The sequence below is a fragment of the Bactrocera tryoni genome, chromosome 1 (assembly GCF_016617805.1).
Source record: "Bactrocera tryoni isolate S06 chromosome 1, CSIRO_BtryS06_freeze2, whole genome shotgun sequence".
Classification (NCBI taxonomy): domain Eukaryota; kingdom Metazoa; phylum Arthropoda; class Insecta; order Diptera; family Tephritidae; genus Bactrocera; species Bactrocera tryoni.
In genome coordinates, this window is record NC_052499.1 from 8902671 (window position 1) to 8921359 (window position 18689).

An 18689-nucleotide genomic window follows, 5' to 3' on the forward strand; every position below is an offset into this window, starting at 1 on the left:
CACAGATCTGGGTAATGCCCGCCCATGTATAATATGGTAAATACAGTGGGTTAATGCAACATTTCAAATATTTGTAATAAATTATAATATAAACAAAATATAAATAAATAAATTCCTCTACGAATGATGGTTTAAATGCCAGTGTTGGGATTTTTTTGGTCAAACAATTAGCAGAACTGCTCGCTATATTGAATAGCCATTTTTTTAAATAAAAATTTAGTCTTATATCACACTGTAAGTCATGTAGTTGCCTTTATTCCATATTTGTATATGTACATATTTATATTAATAATATTGAAGAGTTGTGAGCACGCCAGCTAAGCTTAAATAAAACAGTCGCTTAGAGCACGTCGCAGAAATTAAAATGCTCCGCTTTATATTGTTCCTGTTATTACATTATTTGTTGTGGCTTTCCATCACCAATTGTGATGTGCAAATAGATGTCGTTAAAACGTTCATTCAGGAATTGGAAGCTGTGCGAAAGCGGGAAGAGCAGCAAAGGTACTGCAATCTATTATTAGTAAAGATTATTTTTAATATTTTAGATAAAATTCCAGTGTTCGAAAGTCGGTGCCTTCAAGTTGTTTGGAGGCAGCAGCTGAGAGCTTCAAAAGCGGTGTTTACAATATAACATTGGAGAAGTTTAGTGACACACCATTTGCCGTATACTGTAACGAAGAGGTGGACTATGGTGGTTGGTTGGTTATGCAACGCTGTGGACTTTTATAGAGATTGGCGGGAGTATAAAAACGGTTTCGGGGTGCTGGATGAAAATTATTGGATTGGTTTGGAAAAACTACATGCCTTCACGAGTAGTTGTCAGCATGAGCTCTATATTGAATTGCAGAAGTATAGTGGTGACAGTTATTATGCCCGCTACTCGGAATTTGTAATCGGCAGTGAATCGGAGGGATATCCTCTTAAAATATTGGGTAGTTATGTAGGCACTGCTGGCGATAGCTTGGAATATCACGTGGGTTCGAAGTTTACCACTCGTGATCAGGATAATGACCTCGCTTCCGGTTATAATTGTGCTGTTTATTTCAAAGGTGCCTGGTGGTTTAAAAATTGTTACTATAGGTAAGTGCAACACCGTTAACTTGTGCCACGTGTGTTTGAGATTTATAAGCATATTTGTAGTCATCTTAATGGAGAATATGGACAGACGAGCAAAGGCGTCAAGTGGCTCGGCATAGCTGAGAATGAAGCTTTGAAATCAGCGCAAATGATGATACGCCCTACAGAGAAATGCATAAGGCGCATGTCACTGAAGGCCAAATGATTTTATTTATTTTGTGAAAACGATTTAATTTTTAATAATTAAACGTATTACTAATGTTTTAGTCAATTTTTCGATTTGATGCGGACATTATGTAATTTTCGATTAACACTCTAATAAGAACATAATTATATTTTAAATTTAGTAACACGGTATAATTTCCAATATTTCAAAACGGAGTTAAATTCTTTGCAAAATTTTGAAAAATGTATATTTTTTTTTCAGTCAGTTTGCGCACAGCATCGTTAGTTTCCGAAAGAACAACTGACTTTGGACTAACCTCACAAAATTCGTTTTGGAGCGTTCTTCGACGTCGATTGAATTCACCATTACATCTATAAACACTGATCCTTGGTAGAGATTTGTCGTTAAAAATTTACGTAAAAAATGGTATTTAATAGTATTTATTTTTTAAATGTTTCTTTATTTTTCTCAAAATTTCTTTAAAACAGATTAGAAGTTGGTAAATTGCTGTTGGCGATTAGGGTAATACCAGCTACTAATTTTGTGGAAAATGTTAATATTGTATAATTTGATATTATAGATATTTGCGAGCACACATAGATGAAAACTGTAAAGTCAGCTATATGTTTTAGTGGTGCAATACCGGTTGTTTTGACAAATCAGCAGCTTTTTCCTCTTTATTGGCATAGACACCACTTACGGGGTTATAGCTGAGTTAACAACAGCGCGCCAGGCATCTGGCGCAGCCGCTGTCTCTTAATTCGCTAAACGATGTCAATGTCGTCGTATATCTCATATAGCTCATCGTTCTATCGAATGCTGTATTCGCCGCGGCTAATGCGCAAAGAACCATAAATCTTCCGCAGAGCCTTTCTGGCGAAAACCTGTAAACAGAACGGGAGTAATGAGTAACTTATAGAGTTTGGTTTTTGGTCGTCGAGAGAGGGTTTTACTTCTCAATCGCCTAGTTAGTCCGAAGTAGCACCTGTTGGCAAGAGTGATTCTGCGTTGGATTTCAAGGCTGACATTGTTGTTGCTGTTAATACTGGTTCCAAGTTATTACGAAATTATTTACTACTTCGAAGCTATGACTGTCAACAGTGATGAAGGTGGTTAGTGTGTTCATTCCACACTGCCAATTGGTACTGAAAATGCCTGGCATTTTCAGGGAGCTGATCAACGCATTGATTTGATCCGTGTACTTTTGAGTACCGTGGAGTTAGGCTGTCGTCAGCAGGTTCCAATGTTAAACACACCGGATGTTGTCAACAGTGATGTGGGAGACTAGTCGCAAATGCGACGACTGCTTGTTTGATGACAGAAGCTATTTCGTCTTGTCCTCGTTCACTACAAGACCCATTTGCTTCGCTTTCTTATCGAGTCTGGAGAAAGCAGAACTAACGGCGCGGTTGTTGAGGTTGAGCATGTGGAACAATGGAACGTCTGCTCCATAGTCTTTGATTAGGGAATCGGGTTCATCATCTCCTGGTGTAATGCTTTCACTGCTATTCAGCAGGCCGAAGAAGTGTTCCCTCTATACCTTTAGTATACTCTGGGCATCAGCCACTAGATCGCCTTTGGGGGTTCTATAAAAGTCTTGAATTTCTCAAGCTTTTTCTATGCACGCATTTCGGCCTCTCTCCTTTTTTGTCTGTAAATGCGTCTCGCTTCCCTCTTTAGCTCTCAACATCTATCCCATCCCGCACGTATTGTGGTCGATTGTAATGTTTCCGAAAACCAATGGTTTCGGTTCCAGCTGTATATAAGAAGCTTGAAATGGCATCCCACAGTGAGCAGGAGTGCAAGTCGAGTAGAAAATCTTTTGGCTGTCTGTTGTAATTGCAGCTTCTCGTCGGCAAACCATTGTTGTAGGATCTCGGAGTCGATGTTAGGAGGAAAGTTCTCAGAGTGACATTCACTTGAGAGTGACCAGAAACAAATATTTTACGAAGTATCCTCTGGGTAGCCAGAGAACATCCATTTGAGGGCGAGCTAAAGTGAGAAGGCGAACCATGCCTCCCCATGGTTATGCGTTGGCACAGATTATTATTAAAATAATATCGATATCCGAGGAACTATAACATATGGCTGCCATATTGACATCACGCTCTTCAAAGGAATTTTCTGCATTCGTGAAACGTATTAAAGCTTTTTTCAACCGTTAACGCTTCTTTTTTTGTTTTTATTTAAAACTTATATCTCCACCTTTTTTGAATTGAAAAGTCTTCCTCATCGCCATTTGTACAATTTTTATTAAAGACTAAAAAATGTATCTTAATTTTTATTCATGTGCAAATGCTTGCTAAAAGGCTTTCCGTGTTTTCCTTGTAAATATTTTCACTGTGAAGAGCCTAATGCTAGGTACAAGTACGTACTCGTATATGTACATACTTATATAATGTATGACTACATGCGGTATGAATAGTGCTTTTCATACATAATCGTCTCTGCTCATAAACAACAATCGTTGTATGTTTGTTCGACTCCAATAATTGCAAACAATTGACGAAGCTATTCTAATATTAATGCATGCAAATGCTTAGCAATCGAGTTTAATTGAAACACTTTGCAGTTTTGCACAAGTGCCAGCTATCATCGCTAATTCACAGCCCATAATTCATGTGAATTGTGTGCAGTTTATACACGAATAAAAGTCAATTCGAGTAATATAGCCATATATCAAATAATATGTGCGCAACACAGCTGTGGCTTGTTTAAGTAATTTATTCTCAAAATTGGTTCAACTGAAAACTCAATTGAGCGTGCATATCGGGCATATCAAAGTTAGTCTTCCTCGTTTGCGTAAATGTACACAATATCAATTTCATATAAGCCCCATGCCACTATTTTACTTTAGCGGCGAAATATTCTTATGAGCGTTTATTGCATTATTTCAGTCTTTAATTGTTTTAGACCCGCGGCGCTTTACCTGCCCACATTGTGGAGTGAACCGCGCTAGAAATGACGGCGTGCCTTTACGCAAACGATTGAAACTCCAAATGTGTGCGGTGCTTTGTACGCAGCTAAATATATTATATATAGTTGCGAGAATGCTTATTTCTCCGAATTGAAATTTTCGCAGAAATGTAAACTGAGGCCAAAGGCTGAGAGGTTTTACTTTGTGCAAAGTTTCGTGTAAAGTTATTGGCAAACTTTAATAATAAAGGATAAAGGGAGTACACTGCCTTAAGTGCGTTCTTTTGCAACCGAGTCGTAATACATTCAACAAAACTAACATAAATCCAGCTAAAAAAACCAAAAAATATTCCTGACAGTTGCATTTTTAATGCAGAAAATGGTATACAAAATGTTTGTGTTTATTTTGATCGGTCATTTTGTATGACAGCTATATGCTATATTGATTAGATCCGAATAATATTTTAGAGGATTGGACGGTTTTATCTTTGGTAATAATCTCTGCCAAATTTCGTGAATATTTGTTGTCAAATAAAAAAGTTTTACTTTCAAAGACTTGATTTTGTTCTATCAGTTTGTATGGCAGCTAACGGGTTATTTAGGTTAGGGACGCTATAAAAGTAGACCAATAAGGACAGCCATATTTTTTCCCGTTCTTTTGACATTTCTGCTCAAAACGGTTTGCCGTTTCATCATGGAATGATATACGATCTAACAAAGAATCAAAATTATTAAACTTTACTACCAAAATTCGTAGTCAGTGACCTCAATTTTAAGAGCGCTACGTCCAATTTATGGTCGTCATAATCGTCCTATTAGATCAGGAACTGAGCGTCTAGTGGGAAACTTTTAGTTCACAGGCACACAAGACAAAATGCTGCCGTGCCAGTGAGACAAAGAAGTGCCCGTAGTGTCGAGAATATTGCTGCCGCTAGCGCATCTCTATGACGTCATTGTGGCGAATTTTGTGAAAAGATCTTGGCCCACATCCTTACAAGATAAAAATGACGCAAAAACTTAAGCCGCTTGACCACCAGAATCGTCGTATGTTGGGGAATCGGGCTGAGCAACAACTCGAAAAGGATCTGGATTTTCATTGAAAAGTCATCTTCAGCGATGACTCTCATTTCTAGCTTAATGGCTTCGTCAATAAGCAAAATATGAATTATTGATCAGGCTGCAATCCACCCTTACTCCATGAGTCACCATTGCATCCCGAAAAAATTACGGTTTGGTGCGGTTTATGGATCGGCGGTGTCTTTGCGCCGTACTTCTTCCGTGATGATCAAGACCGGCACGTTACTGTAAATGGGAATCGCAACCGCTTAATGATAATCGAATGTTTTTGACCCGAATCGGATGATATGGACTTTCACAATACGTGGTTCCAACAAGACGGTGCCCTTAGCCGCACAGCGAATGTCACAACCGCTTTATTGAAAACCATCTTTGGCGAACGTGTTATCTCACGAAATGGCCATACATAATAGGATCGGATGTACTTTTACAAGAATAAAGAATTTCATTGAATTTCTACTTGTGTTTTATTTAAAAAACTTTTGTAGCGCTCTTATTGAAAAAACCGCTATATGCTTTAGTAGTCCAATATGGGCGATTCTGCCAAAAAGGCAACTTCTTGGAGAGTAAATCATCGGATCAAAGTTTGTGATCAACTTCTGAAAAACTGAGTGACTATTTCGGTTATAAAAGGACGGCAGGACTAAGCTCGCTAAGCTGATTATTCATAAGAATACTATAAAGTAGGTAGTCAGGTATAAATTTTCAAGCTAAGTGTTTTCTTTAATCTCACGCTTTTGTAAAGCTAGCTGACATAATTATTTATTTGATCTAATTTTATTAGCAATTCCGCTTTTCAGTTTCGGGTGACAGGATCTCTAGACATGAAACCATTAAGGCTTAACGTGCTTACGACTGCTTCTCCTTTTCCATTACCATCTCAAAGGAATTGTATATTTCACTAGCAATTTGGCTATTCAGCGACAGTTGCTCTTACACACATTTTAGTAATTAACACTTGACCCATTGCTTAATTACATGGCTGCACAAACAGATTTCGTACTATAAGCTGGTTTCGCCTCTTGTTCTCTTTGTGCGCTTTGTCGTTGTTTATCGTCAATGGATAATATAGGTTTAATGTTATTGCCATCAAATCGTGTTTGCTTCGTATGTCTTATGCGTTTAACATCATCGCATGGAGAGCCTGCTTCAAATCTTATCAATTTGTGCGTATGTAAATGGCTCTCACGTGATGGCTGTACACTGTTAAGGCTTGACTTTTGTGGCTTTTCGTGTTGTGGTGTGCAGAAGCATTGTGACCAGCTTTCTGCTTGTTGACTTCTAGCACTACAAGTATACTACTTACGGATTGCGGTATTTAGTGGCATAACTTTGGGGAAGAGTCGAAATTAATATTAAAGTCAAGTTAGCTAATTGGCTAATTGAAAATAAAAAAAATTAAAAAGTGATTAAATTTTTTTCATACTGTGTTTTCACAGAGATTGGCATAATTTAAGAACGTTAAATATTTACATGCTTAATGCTTGCCTCATATACTAATTATTATAAGGCATTTGAAACCAGCTTGTTTTTCATAATTCAATTGAAACAATGTCCGGAGAAGTCCAACTGCTCAATTAATTAAAATGTTGCAAAAATAAACTATTTATATTTTATTACATTTATAGCAACAACAATTACAGTTTAGTTTAGTTTGAGTTCCGGACGGCTGAACAGTAACTTTAAGCCTTGCAATTACAAACAAAAAATGGGAAAAAAGATTAAAATATTATAAAAAATAATAATTATTAAAAAATGTAGGTTTATTGAATTTTTCGCTTAAATAATTTTTAATTTTGTTTAATGTGATAAAGTAATTACCCTTAATAATATATTAATTTAATATTTTTTCCAGCGATTCAAAACCACTAATTTAAATAAATTGCATGCATTTTGAATTAATATTAATTAGCTGAAATGGTAGAAGCAGTTGTTGCATCCGTTCCGTGGATTATTGGTTTTGCCATATTCTTGATGTTTATGTTGGATATATACTATACATATATACATATGTATAGATGCGTATAATTGATAGATGTGCATTTTAAATCTAGTTTTCCCTTGTGCCTTACAGTTGCATGCAGTAAATCACAATTGAAGTGTTAAAATGGTTTACTTTTTTATTTGAGCATAGGTTAGGTTTGGTCAGGCTGGCTGGCTTTCACGCCATATTTATGGCCTGCAGGTCCTTTGTAATGCCAGTTGGTTTATTATTAAAACGAGCTGCACTTACCTCACGTCAACGCTTTTTGCAAAGTTTAGTAAAGACTTGATATCTAATTCTTATACTTTATCCAGCCGCCTGACTCGCATGTGTTGCCAGTAGGCCAACAACCGTCCTGCATTCTTTTCGGGATCGTGTGTGTAGAAAGCTTGCCAGTTTTCCTTCTGCTTTCCTGCCCATCAACTTTGAAAAAACTGCAGCCGGCATTTTGAAGGGTCGCCTGAGACTTGGCTTCGCGCAATGGATCTCGGCGCCTAACCCATCAGCCATTTTTGTTTCGTCCGTGTATATGTTAAGAGTTCCGCTATGTTTATCCACCGATCTCCGCCTATAGAGCTGGATCCGAATGTTCTTGTGCAGAATTCTCCCAGCGCTGCCAATCTTTCAACTGGATTCGCTGCCGAGGTTTCCACTACAATGCTAATTTTTGGCAGGTTGAGTAATTTTTCAAGCGCAGCCGTGAAAGTGGTTATTATGTCTTCCGTTATTCAGAGAGCACCAGTCATTGTATTCGCTCCAACGGTTTCATATATGAGATTCAAAATTGCTCCCAAGTATTTGGTATGATCAGTGGTAGTTAACTTTCCCCTTCGATCCACGGTGGTTTCCATGACGGGATCTTGTACGTCCTTGTGAATGGACATATCCGTCTTACCGTCATTTACCCTTAGGTTAGCCGATATCTTCCATTTTAGTATGACTTTTAGAGCCTGTCACTAGTAAAGCGATGTTGTCTGCATGGGCTATCAATTTGGGCACATTTGTTAAAAGTGATAACAAGAGAGGAGTTTCTGCTCGTGCTAATGTGAGAAGTTTGACTTAGTTCAATTCTGCATTAATCTTTCTGCTGTTTGGTAGAGCTTATATCCATTCTATGATGGCTAGCTTTATCTCGACTACTGCCAGTCTATTAACGAATGCGACGAATGCTCAGCTTATGTCAAGATTGATACTCAAGGTATACTCCTCAGGCTTTAGGGCTCTACCACTCATATAAGCCCGTTGAGCCCTCATTAGTGAAATCTTGTCCATAATATAGGCATTTAGAATTTTTTCGAATTTGGTGCTGATGCTGGTTCCAAGATATACGAAATTATGTCTGACTTCAAATTTTTGACTGTGAGCGGTGAAGTCGCGAATGCTTTGATTGTTTGTTTAATGGAAGGAGATATTTGGTTCTGCGTTCGTTCACAATCAGGCCCCTACGCTTCTCTTCCTTAGCCAGTCCGGATAAGGCAGAACTAACGGCGCGGTTGTTGATTCCAATAATATTATAGGTGTACGCCGGCAGCTGTGGACTCTTATGGAAGATTGTATCTTTCTGCAGCAAAATCTTGAAGAAGTCACACGATAGGCAGTCTCCTTGTCTGAAACCGCGCTTGTTTTCGAACGGCTCGGACAGGTCCAACCTGATTCTGACAAAGATTTTGCCGCTGCTCAAGGTCACTTTAACAAGTCGTACTGGTTTGCAAGAATGCCAAATTCGGACATAGCGGCTCAGACGGAGTTCCTTTTGAAGTAGAAGCAGAAGTCCATAAAATTAAGCATAAACGACATGAACATAGCTACAGGTGAAGCAGTCAAGCTGCTGTCGAAATGACGTGAACTTCCTAGAACTGAATATTTCGAGCATGAGTGCGATAGGCGTAGCACAAATGGTTGCACTGCCGGCGGTTTGCATTTATTTTGGGTTATGCATTTGGATCCGTGTTTGTTTGCTGCTTTATCGTTGCACTGGCATCATTATTAGTATCACCGTTGGCTTCTAAATTGCAAAATCAAATTTGTCCAAGCCTGCCAAAATTCCAGGTTTTTCCTACCTGCATACAAAAAAGTGTCTTTGCCTTTTGCATTTCGCCTGGTGTCGGGTGAAATTTCGTTAATACACTCTATCCTAAGCGGATTTCATTCGCTCCAACGATATTCCAATCATTGCGGAATTTCTGCCTGCACTTCCTACATGTCTACATATACAAATGCGCTTTCATTTAGTGTATATGCTCCACAGTCTCTTGTAGCCAAATATAGATCCTTCTTTATCAGCCAAATGAACTCACTACCAATTTCGTTGCCGACTTTTGCAATTCCTGATCAATAGCAGCTTGCTACCTGAACACGTTGCTACTCCGTGTGCCGATTTTGAGTAGAAATCTTGCTGAGATACCTCGCAGTCATCATTTTATTAAGTCTGACCGCATTTTTACCGCTCTACATATGTACACCGCCGGCGTCAGTAAGCTGATATCACATTTTCGAGAGCGACATTTGCGGCATGGCTTTGCTTGCGTTGGCAAGGTGCCAAAAATGGCAATACCTTCAATTTTCCCACAATTTCACTTTAACGAAGTGACTTGGGCACGAAGTGTTGTATTTAAAAGTCACATGTGCCCAATTATAGCATTCTTAAATAGCTTAGACTAGAATTCTTTTTGCAATTAAGCCTTTAAAAATTTATTAAAAGACGACAATTAATTTATTATGCTTTGGAAATAATAATAAAATTTATTGCGGGTGATGATGAGGGACTTGTAAAATTTGGCCTTTCTTCGTCGAGTGAGGACTTGACTTCTCAATTGCCTACCCAGTCCGAAGTAGCAGCTGTTGGCAAGAGATATTCTGCGTTGGATTTAGAGGCTAATATTGTTGTAGGTTCCAAGATAGACGAAATTATCTATGATTTCAAGGTTATGACTGTCAGCAGTGACAAGCGAGCCAAGTCTCGAATGCGTTGACTGTTTGTTTGATGACAGGAGATATTTCGTCTTGCCCTCGTTCACTGCCACGCCCAATTTCTTGGCTTCCTTATTCATTCTGGGGAAAGCAGAATTAACAGTGCGGTTGTTGAGGCCAATGATATCGATGTCAGCACTTATGGAAGATAGTACCTTCCCGATTTAGTTCTGCAGTTCGAATTATTTCTCCAAGAGTCGATTGAAGAAGTCGCACGAAAGGGAGTCGCTGTGTCTGAAATCTCATTTGATATCGAACGGCTTAGAGAGGTCCTTTCCTATCTTGACGGAGCTTTTGGTACTGCTCAACGTCAGTTAACATAGCCGTATTAGTTTTGCGGGAATACCAATTTCAGACATGGCGGCATAAAAGCAGCTACTTTTTGTGCTGTCAAAAGCAGCTTTGAAATCGACGAAGAGGTGACGGGTGGCGAATCTCTTTGCACGGTTCTTTTCCAAAATTTGACACATGGTGAATATCTGGTCCGTTGTTGATTATCCAGGTCTAAAGCCCCGCTGATAAGGTCCAGTTTGTTGACGGTGGGCTTTAATTTTTCACCCAGTATGCTTGATAGAACCTAATACGCGATGTTGTGGAGATTTATCCCACGATAGTTGGTGCTGATTGTGGGGTCTCCCTTTTTGGGGATTGGTGAGCACACTTAAATTCCAATCGTTGCGCATACTTTCGTTCGATCATATACTACAAAAAAGCTGATGCATGCTCCTTATCAGTTCTTCGCCGCCGTGTTTGAATAGCTCGGCCGTCAATCCATCAGCCTCCGCCGCTTCGTTGTTTTTCAGGCGGGTAATTGCTATTCGTACCTCATTACAGTCGAGCAATGGACCATCTATTCCATTGTCATCGATTGGGGAATCAGGTTTGCCATCGCCAGATGTCGCACTTTCACTTCAACAAGAAGTGTTTCTTCCATAACTGCAGTATGTCTGAAGCTTCAGCCACTGGATCACCACTTTTTGGACTATTGTATGCTACGATCTTTAATCATTCCGTCAGTCGCCGCATCTTTACATAGAAGCATTACTCCTGTCGGCCAGCAACCTTTTCCTGTCTATGGCAAATTAGTTTGCTGGTGCAAAATTCTCTTTAATTGAAGCTTGTGAGAATCGACTGTTTCAGTTTTTCGTGCATAGGGACGAGCATTTCCATTAAAGTATTGTAGCATTTTGAAATTATCTGCAAAATGCGAAAAAGTCGTCGAGCATACAATGAACTTTTCACCTAAAGTTCCGCTTAATACGTATTTATGAAGGCGTAAACAGACATTTAGCTTGGCATCTTATATTATTTCCTTTCAATAAATTTGTACCAGCAGAGGTAGATTCAAATGAATGGTTAGCTGTACAAGTTCAATTATTTTAATAATTATAATTATTCAATGAACTCTGCTTCAATTATACACAATTTTAGACATAATGGCAAAATAAAGGCGCTTAACGCAGGAGTTGAGCTGCTTAGTCCGCTTTTCATGGTAAAACTAATTAGCGCACATTTCAATTAAGCATTTCGCAGTACAAAGGCTTAGTCAATGCACATTCATGGAACTTCAATATTGACGCATTAAATAACTATTTGTAACTTTACGGATAACTTTAATGGCGCTAAGTGTTGCCCGACTGGGTCATAAATGCCACAGCAGGTCACGCCACCTCATCCACCTCGCACAAACACCACTACATACCTACAGAATGGCACGCATACGCTCAATGATTTATGTATACCAACACATACACAGAAGTGCAAATGTTTACAAAACTCTGGTTCGTGACTTAACGCGGGGAATGCGAGCAACGCTTTGTGTCAGTTTTTTAGTGCCGCCATTTCACTTATATTTCTTTGTAACACACACAAACATTTACCATTTTGCTGTTGCGTTTATAGCTATTTAACGCTGGTATAAAGCCATAAACAAGTCACAACTTTTAAATTACAATAAAAAAAGGCCAACAACAAAAGCCATTTGTGTTGCAGAATGGAAAAAGTGCGATTTAATTGTTGCAGTTGCAATCAACTCGCTTCGCCAGTTATGCAAAGGGACTTGCAACAATAGCAACACAAAGCATTCTAGTGCACAAATTTACTTACGACTGCAAGTTGTTGTGTTTGCTTGTGCACGACAATGCCGCATGTGTGTCAAATACATGTGGCGAGAGCGTGGCAGCTATGGCATGCGACAACAGCTGTTTACTGCTGCACAAGAGTGCTCAACAACACACACACATACATGTTAAAACAAAGTCGGACACACATTGCAAATGCTAACTAGTCCCTTAACAGATACCCGAAACCAGCGCCCTCCGCACATTCACCTCTCCGCCGGCATCAGCACGTCAGCCAACAATTTTAAGCTCATGCTGTGCATTCGAAAGCGAAATTGTAACTTTGTTTCAGCCATGCAGCCAATTTGTGCTAACTGCCCGCTGCCCAGCCTCACGCTTGGCCGCCGTCCGACAGGCGACAGCCGCTCCCCAAACGAACGCTCGTTAGTATGGTAAGTTGGTTTGTTCACTATGCTAAATAAGGCATATTGTAGCTTGGTAGGCTGAAGTCGACTGGCTGGTCAAAGGCAGCTCGTTGTCCTGCAAAACAGCATGAAAGCGGCCTTAAACGAGTTTAATTAGTTGCCTGGTTACATATTTAAATGAGGCGTGTGTGTGTGTATGTGTGCGCTTGTTGTTTAACTGCACTTGTGTGCGTGTACATAAGTTTGTGTGGGTGTGTGTGGCTATGTGTGGGCGTTTAACATATAAAGAGCTTATAATTAATGTGGCAACTGCGGTCGTGGCCACTTTGAAGCCACACCGAGCGCAAAGGCAGCAGCGGAAGCCTACTTTTCGGCTTAAATGCTTTATTTGATTAAATTTTCATTAAAGATTTTATTGTGTACTTAATTGTATTTGTTAAATTCGGTATTGGCATTTCGTGTTTTGGCATACAAGTTGCACTAACCACTCAATGGCTTCTCATTGCGGCACTTTTGTGCATAACTAAAGGCATTCTGTGAAAATTTAAATACTCTGCTTTGCAAATTAAATGCAGTTAGTTGCAACAAACTGAATACATTATATTTTGAAATTAGTTTGATTTTGTCTAAGCTGGTAGGTGAAACGGGTCGGTAGAGTATGCGGCAAAGAGCGCACACTCACTCGTACGTAGGCTCTGCTATTGAGGCTCCCTTTTAGCCACAAAGTGCATAATACATCAGACAAATGTAATTTATATTCCATCTGTGGCTGGATATCAGTCAGTGTCTGCACAGCTGTTTATTTGTGTTGGCAAATCTTTAGGTATTAAATTCTATTTGGCTTCTTCCGTATGATAGATTTGGTCCTAAGCGGCATTGTTTGTGCATTTCAGTACTAAATGCTAGCGTGTATACTGCTGTATTGTTGCGGAAGTTCGGATAAGGTATCCTCATCCAAAGAACTATCCAAGCTAATAGCGCATCGTTTGCAATCGTGGAGAAAGCAATGCATGTCTATCTACGGCTAATCTAGTAGGCATGAATTCATAAGTAAATGCACAAAATCCTTTAAATCTTTATGACTGAAGCTGCTCAGATTTACTTCAGAAACAAGTGTTTTTTTCAAAGGAAAAAAAATTCAGAAATTAGAGCGCTTAAAAGTACAAATTAATCCTTAAGAAGTTTATTCACAAGAGAATTTAGAAGAAAACAATTTGTTTTTGCATATGTATACATATGTACATATATTGAATGTTTTGAGAATTTTCTCGGAAAACTTGAAAACTTGCCGATATTTGAGTGAGCAAAATTTCTTCTACACTCTGGGGCGTTGAAGCGTTGCTTTGCTAGTGCAGATTAAGGTGGGTTTCCTCAGGTAAAAAACAGCATTTTTTCAACAAATCCTTTCCCATGAAAAAATTAAATATTTTATTAGAATTTTTTATTGTTTTAAGCATACACTATTTGCACAAAAAATTCTGAAATTTATGCCAAAATATATTTTAAGCTCGGCAATTTCGATGCTATTTCCGCTGACCCCTGGGAAAAAAAGTTGCACCGCGTTGGCAGGATAACACCTTATAGAATCAGCTAAGGTGAAAATATGCGTGTTTTAGTTAAAACCTTAACTTAGCACTTGAACGAAGGAAAAAAATGAAAATTAAGTTTGTGACAGACATTTTTACAAAAAAAAAATTAAAATTGGATTTTTGACAGACATTTTTACAAAAAAAATGAAACTGAATGAACATGAAAATGAATGAACATGAAAATTTCAGTAAAAATTTCGCGACTTTTTTTTTTCAAATTGTTGAAATTGAAAAAAAAATTCTTCGCTCCAGTTTTAAAGAATTGTATCTCTCAGGTCTGTGTAAAATTGCATGCGGATCGGTTAAGTAGTTCTCAACAAATCTTTCCAACCGACTTCAAAAACGCAATTTTGAGAAAAACGCGTTCAAAGATGGCGCATTCAGCCTAGCTAGCCTCGGGCACACAAGTTCTCAATATTAGGATGTCCGAACCTATTACTCGGATCAACTTGAAAATTAAGGACAATATTTTAGAGGTATTGGAGAATTTAATAGGAAAAAATAAGAAGAAAAACATATTGATTTTTGAAAACTGTAAACCCATATAACCCCTTAAGTGCTCAAGAGATGCCCCTCTATTTCCCAGATGCTTTGCTCTTGACATTTCCAGCAGTCACCCCGATCAGTGAGCTCTATTCTGCAGGCGTGTGTGGGCATCAGACTATGACCAGTGAGTATTCCAATCATGTTCCTTCTTCTCAACAGTGAGCAGAAGCTTTGTGTAATTTTATGTTCTAGCAACATGTTGCTACCGAGTAGTTTTGTTCACCTAACGGTTGTCACCTCAAAATAATCGAGTTAGATATAGGAATATACATATAAATATGTACATATATAGAAAACATATGTATGATGAGGTCAGTTCAAATCCGAGTTATTATATGTCCGTCCGTCAGTTCGTTCATCCGTCTGTGTGAGCAATAACTTGATTAAAAATTAAGATATCTTGATGAAACTTGGTACAAGTGTTTCTTGGCAAAAAAGTGAGCTGAACTAGTAGTTGTGCGAAATCGGTCCACTGCCACACCCGGAAAACGTCATTGAACGAAACCTTACAAAAAACTATATCTAAGCACTGCATTAAGATATGGAACTGTAATTTGGCGTAGTGGATCGCAAAAGTATGGAATATGTGAGGATAAAGAGTTTTGAAAAGGTGGGCTCCCAACTATCAAATTTGCCTAGAGCAAATACTATAAGTATTCCAACCGACTGTGTGATAATAGGTAGAATTGGATGATAAACCTACCCACTTCCAATATAACTGTACTGTTAAAAACTACTTAAATTGAAATAAATCACTAACTAAATACGCTAGAGACTTTAAATTTACTTCCGAGATGGCGTGATAGGGCTTCAAAGCAACAGGGGACAATATCAGACAATGGTCGAAGCAACGCCCACTTTTTGATAAAATCACATACCTCTGAACTTACTCGATCGATTTTAACCAACTTCGGCATAATAAATAACTTTGGCATTTCTAAGTTACAGCGAAATCGGGCTACAACCACGCCCATATTACATAATCAGGCTGATTTTACATCGCATATATCTGCGAATATGAGAGTTATATTAATAAGATTAAAAGAAAGTGTTTTTCAAAATACGTTTCATATTTGTACCTAGACTGAATAAAATCGGGTGCATACATGCCCTAGATCCCATATAACTAACAAGCCTGAGACACGTGAAGGTATTACGGCGGCTATAATCCATGCAAACTGCAGGAGTATGAAATGTTCGGTTATACCCGAATTTAGCCCTTCTTAACTTTAAGCATTATCTCTTCAAAAAATGTAAATCACAAACAACGCATTTTTCTGAGTTGCAAATTAATATAACCCCTTAAAATTAAGTTTATAAATTTATAAAATTACCGTGAAATAAATAATAAAATAAGCACAGTATTTTCACAGATTTATCAACGCCGAGAGCCGACATTACGCCGAGGGTAAATCAAAACAGATATGCTTTTTATTTAATCAATTATTGCAATGGCGCTAAATGGAGACGATATTTTCAGAAAAATCGTGCGCTCAAAAAAGTGTAAGTTTGTCTGTATAAATATGTATAGGTATGTATTGCGCTGGCCTACTGGCGCATTTTTATGCGGTTTCGCGTCATCAACAACCCGAAAGGCAACGTCAACTAAAACGACGCAAACAGACGAAGCAGCATTTTCAGAGGGATGAACGCGACAAACGGACAAGCTGTCAGTTGGACACTGCAAGGCTGATGTAGTAAAGGTGGGCTCGGAGGGCACATACGTGAGTTGCGTCCAACAATTTTGTTTAAATTCAACGCTATGCGCTTTAGTATGGAACCGAATAGCCGACGTTGTCAGAAAAGTATGTGTGCGGTACAAATATACGAACTCAGTCGAAAACCGTTAATAAAGAATTTATACTCGAAACCGACGCTTATGCATTCGACCATTTATGGTCTTCTTTCTAGTGTGATTCTAGTTAGTGTCCGCTAATTGAAGTCGTAAACGGCCTTGTCATGACTAAAGGTTAGTACAAAAGCGCAACTCAGCAGCACGTAAGCATTAAAAATTTGAAATACCTTAACAAAGAATAATCGAGATTTCGAAATTGCTTAAAACTTGAGTAATGAGTACTTAATTCTTTTCTCGCTGGGATTGTGCCTGGTTGTGCCTGAGTAAATGTTTTACAAACCTGCTTACATGTAAACGTGTCTGCATTTGTCAGTGAATAAATGAAAATCGATAGAGTTAACACTTGCTGTGCGATAAAAATGTCGAAGCTAATGACAGTATTGGCACTGTAGGCCATGGACGAGTTCACACGCATATATATGTTTTATGCAGTATATAAAGCTGTTTGCCTACGCACATTGTACATGCTTTATTTGTTGAACATTTTCGAATGGATGTAAAATAAAATCTGGCCCTAATTAAGCTGAACCCACTTGGAATACTGTACATGGGCTGACGCCTCTTACTATTGGTAAAATAAATAACACTGATGAACTGTATTGCATTGACCTATTCCATTAGCAAAGCAGACAGACAGAGACTATTGACTATTTGAGTACACTATAACTATATATAGTTTCAAAATTGCACGAACAAGTTTTTTCATTCGAAATTTTACCATCAAACATGAATCAGTTATATACTACTCATTCATATATGTATACAATGTATGGGCATTAGGGTGTCCGTTGCTTTTTATGTTGATTTTATTTTTACAGAAGCCGTGTGGAAACGGCATCCAATATTAACAGGTGCTCGATTTTCAATTTAAATCGTGCCTATATTATATTTATTTTTCCATGTGCACATAAATCATGGGTTTTTATAATATTTTGTATTAAACAAGTAGCCCTAAAACGTTTTGAAAGTGATATTTTAGTACAAAATGCTTGGCTACACGGAAAAGGTCCAGATTTTTTCCATAAAACCACTTCTTTAGAAGTTATACGCAGTGAAAGTACATCACGCGTATTGCACTTGCATACGGCACCATGGCGTATGAGCAACACAGCAGTTATAAGGCATTTGAATGAATGCATTTAATACATGACTTTAACTGCGTGTAACTATTGCAGGAGTGGTTTAGTGGAAAAAAACTGGCACAGGTTATTTTTTAGGGCAACAATGTAATCTCCGAAAAAATTGTTCAGATCGGATTACTATATCATATACCTTCCATATAAACTGAATACATAGTTACTAAAAGAAATGCACCTGTGAAAGGTATATCAGTTTCGGTGCAGCCGAAGTTAACGTTTTTTCTTGTTTTTTTTTAACATCATTTCCTCCATATCCTTAAACGTTCGGAAACTTATGTTAAGCTATTTTTCATTTTAAGTGACGATATATATTTAGCATATATGCTACGCTAATTATGTGTGCCCATTAGTTAGTCAAAGCAGATGACACTCTATGCGCAAATTCTCTAAATTAATTATATAATATATAGTATTACTTTGTAAAAGAGCCGCTTTTAATATAATTTGAAAATGAGAAAACCTTTTGCAAATTCGACTACTACTACGACTAATGAGCTTGTGCAACATATAAGTAATACTTACGACATATTCGTTTCCAACGAATTCTCTTGCACGCTTTCATTAAATTTCAGTGATGTTTTCATTTTAGCAGTAAATTCAAACACAAAATTACAGCTGAAACTCTGCGAGATTTTCTGTTCGTTTTTAACTTGAAATGAAAGAATGCAAAACAAACATGAACTGACGATTGCTTAAATTACTTTGATGTAATAATTTCATATATGCATCCTTATTAACACTGGCCTACACTCATTTTGGTGCCTAAGGTTTTATACCTGATTTTGGATGTATTTTGTGAGTTGATACGAGAAAACAAGTCACATTTTCCATATCAGCTCTTGTTCATAAAAAAGAAGAAAAAACATCTAGTAGCGGGAATGTGGT

General features: G+C 38.0%; 1 pseudogene; it reads left to right on the forward strand.

Moving 5' to 3' along the window:
* Positions 1–328: 328 nt before the first annotated feature.
* On the forward strand, positions 329–1419 carry LOC120778979 (annotated as a pseudogene).
* Positions 1420–18689: the final 17270 nt, after the last annotated feature.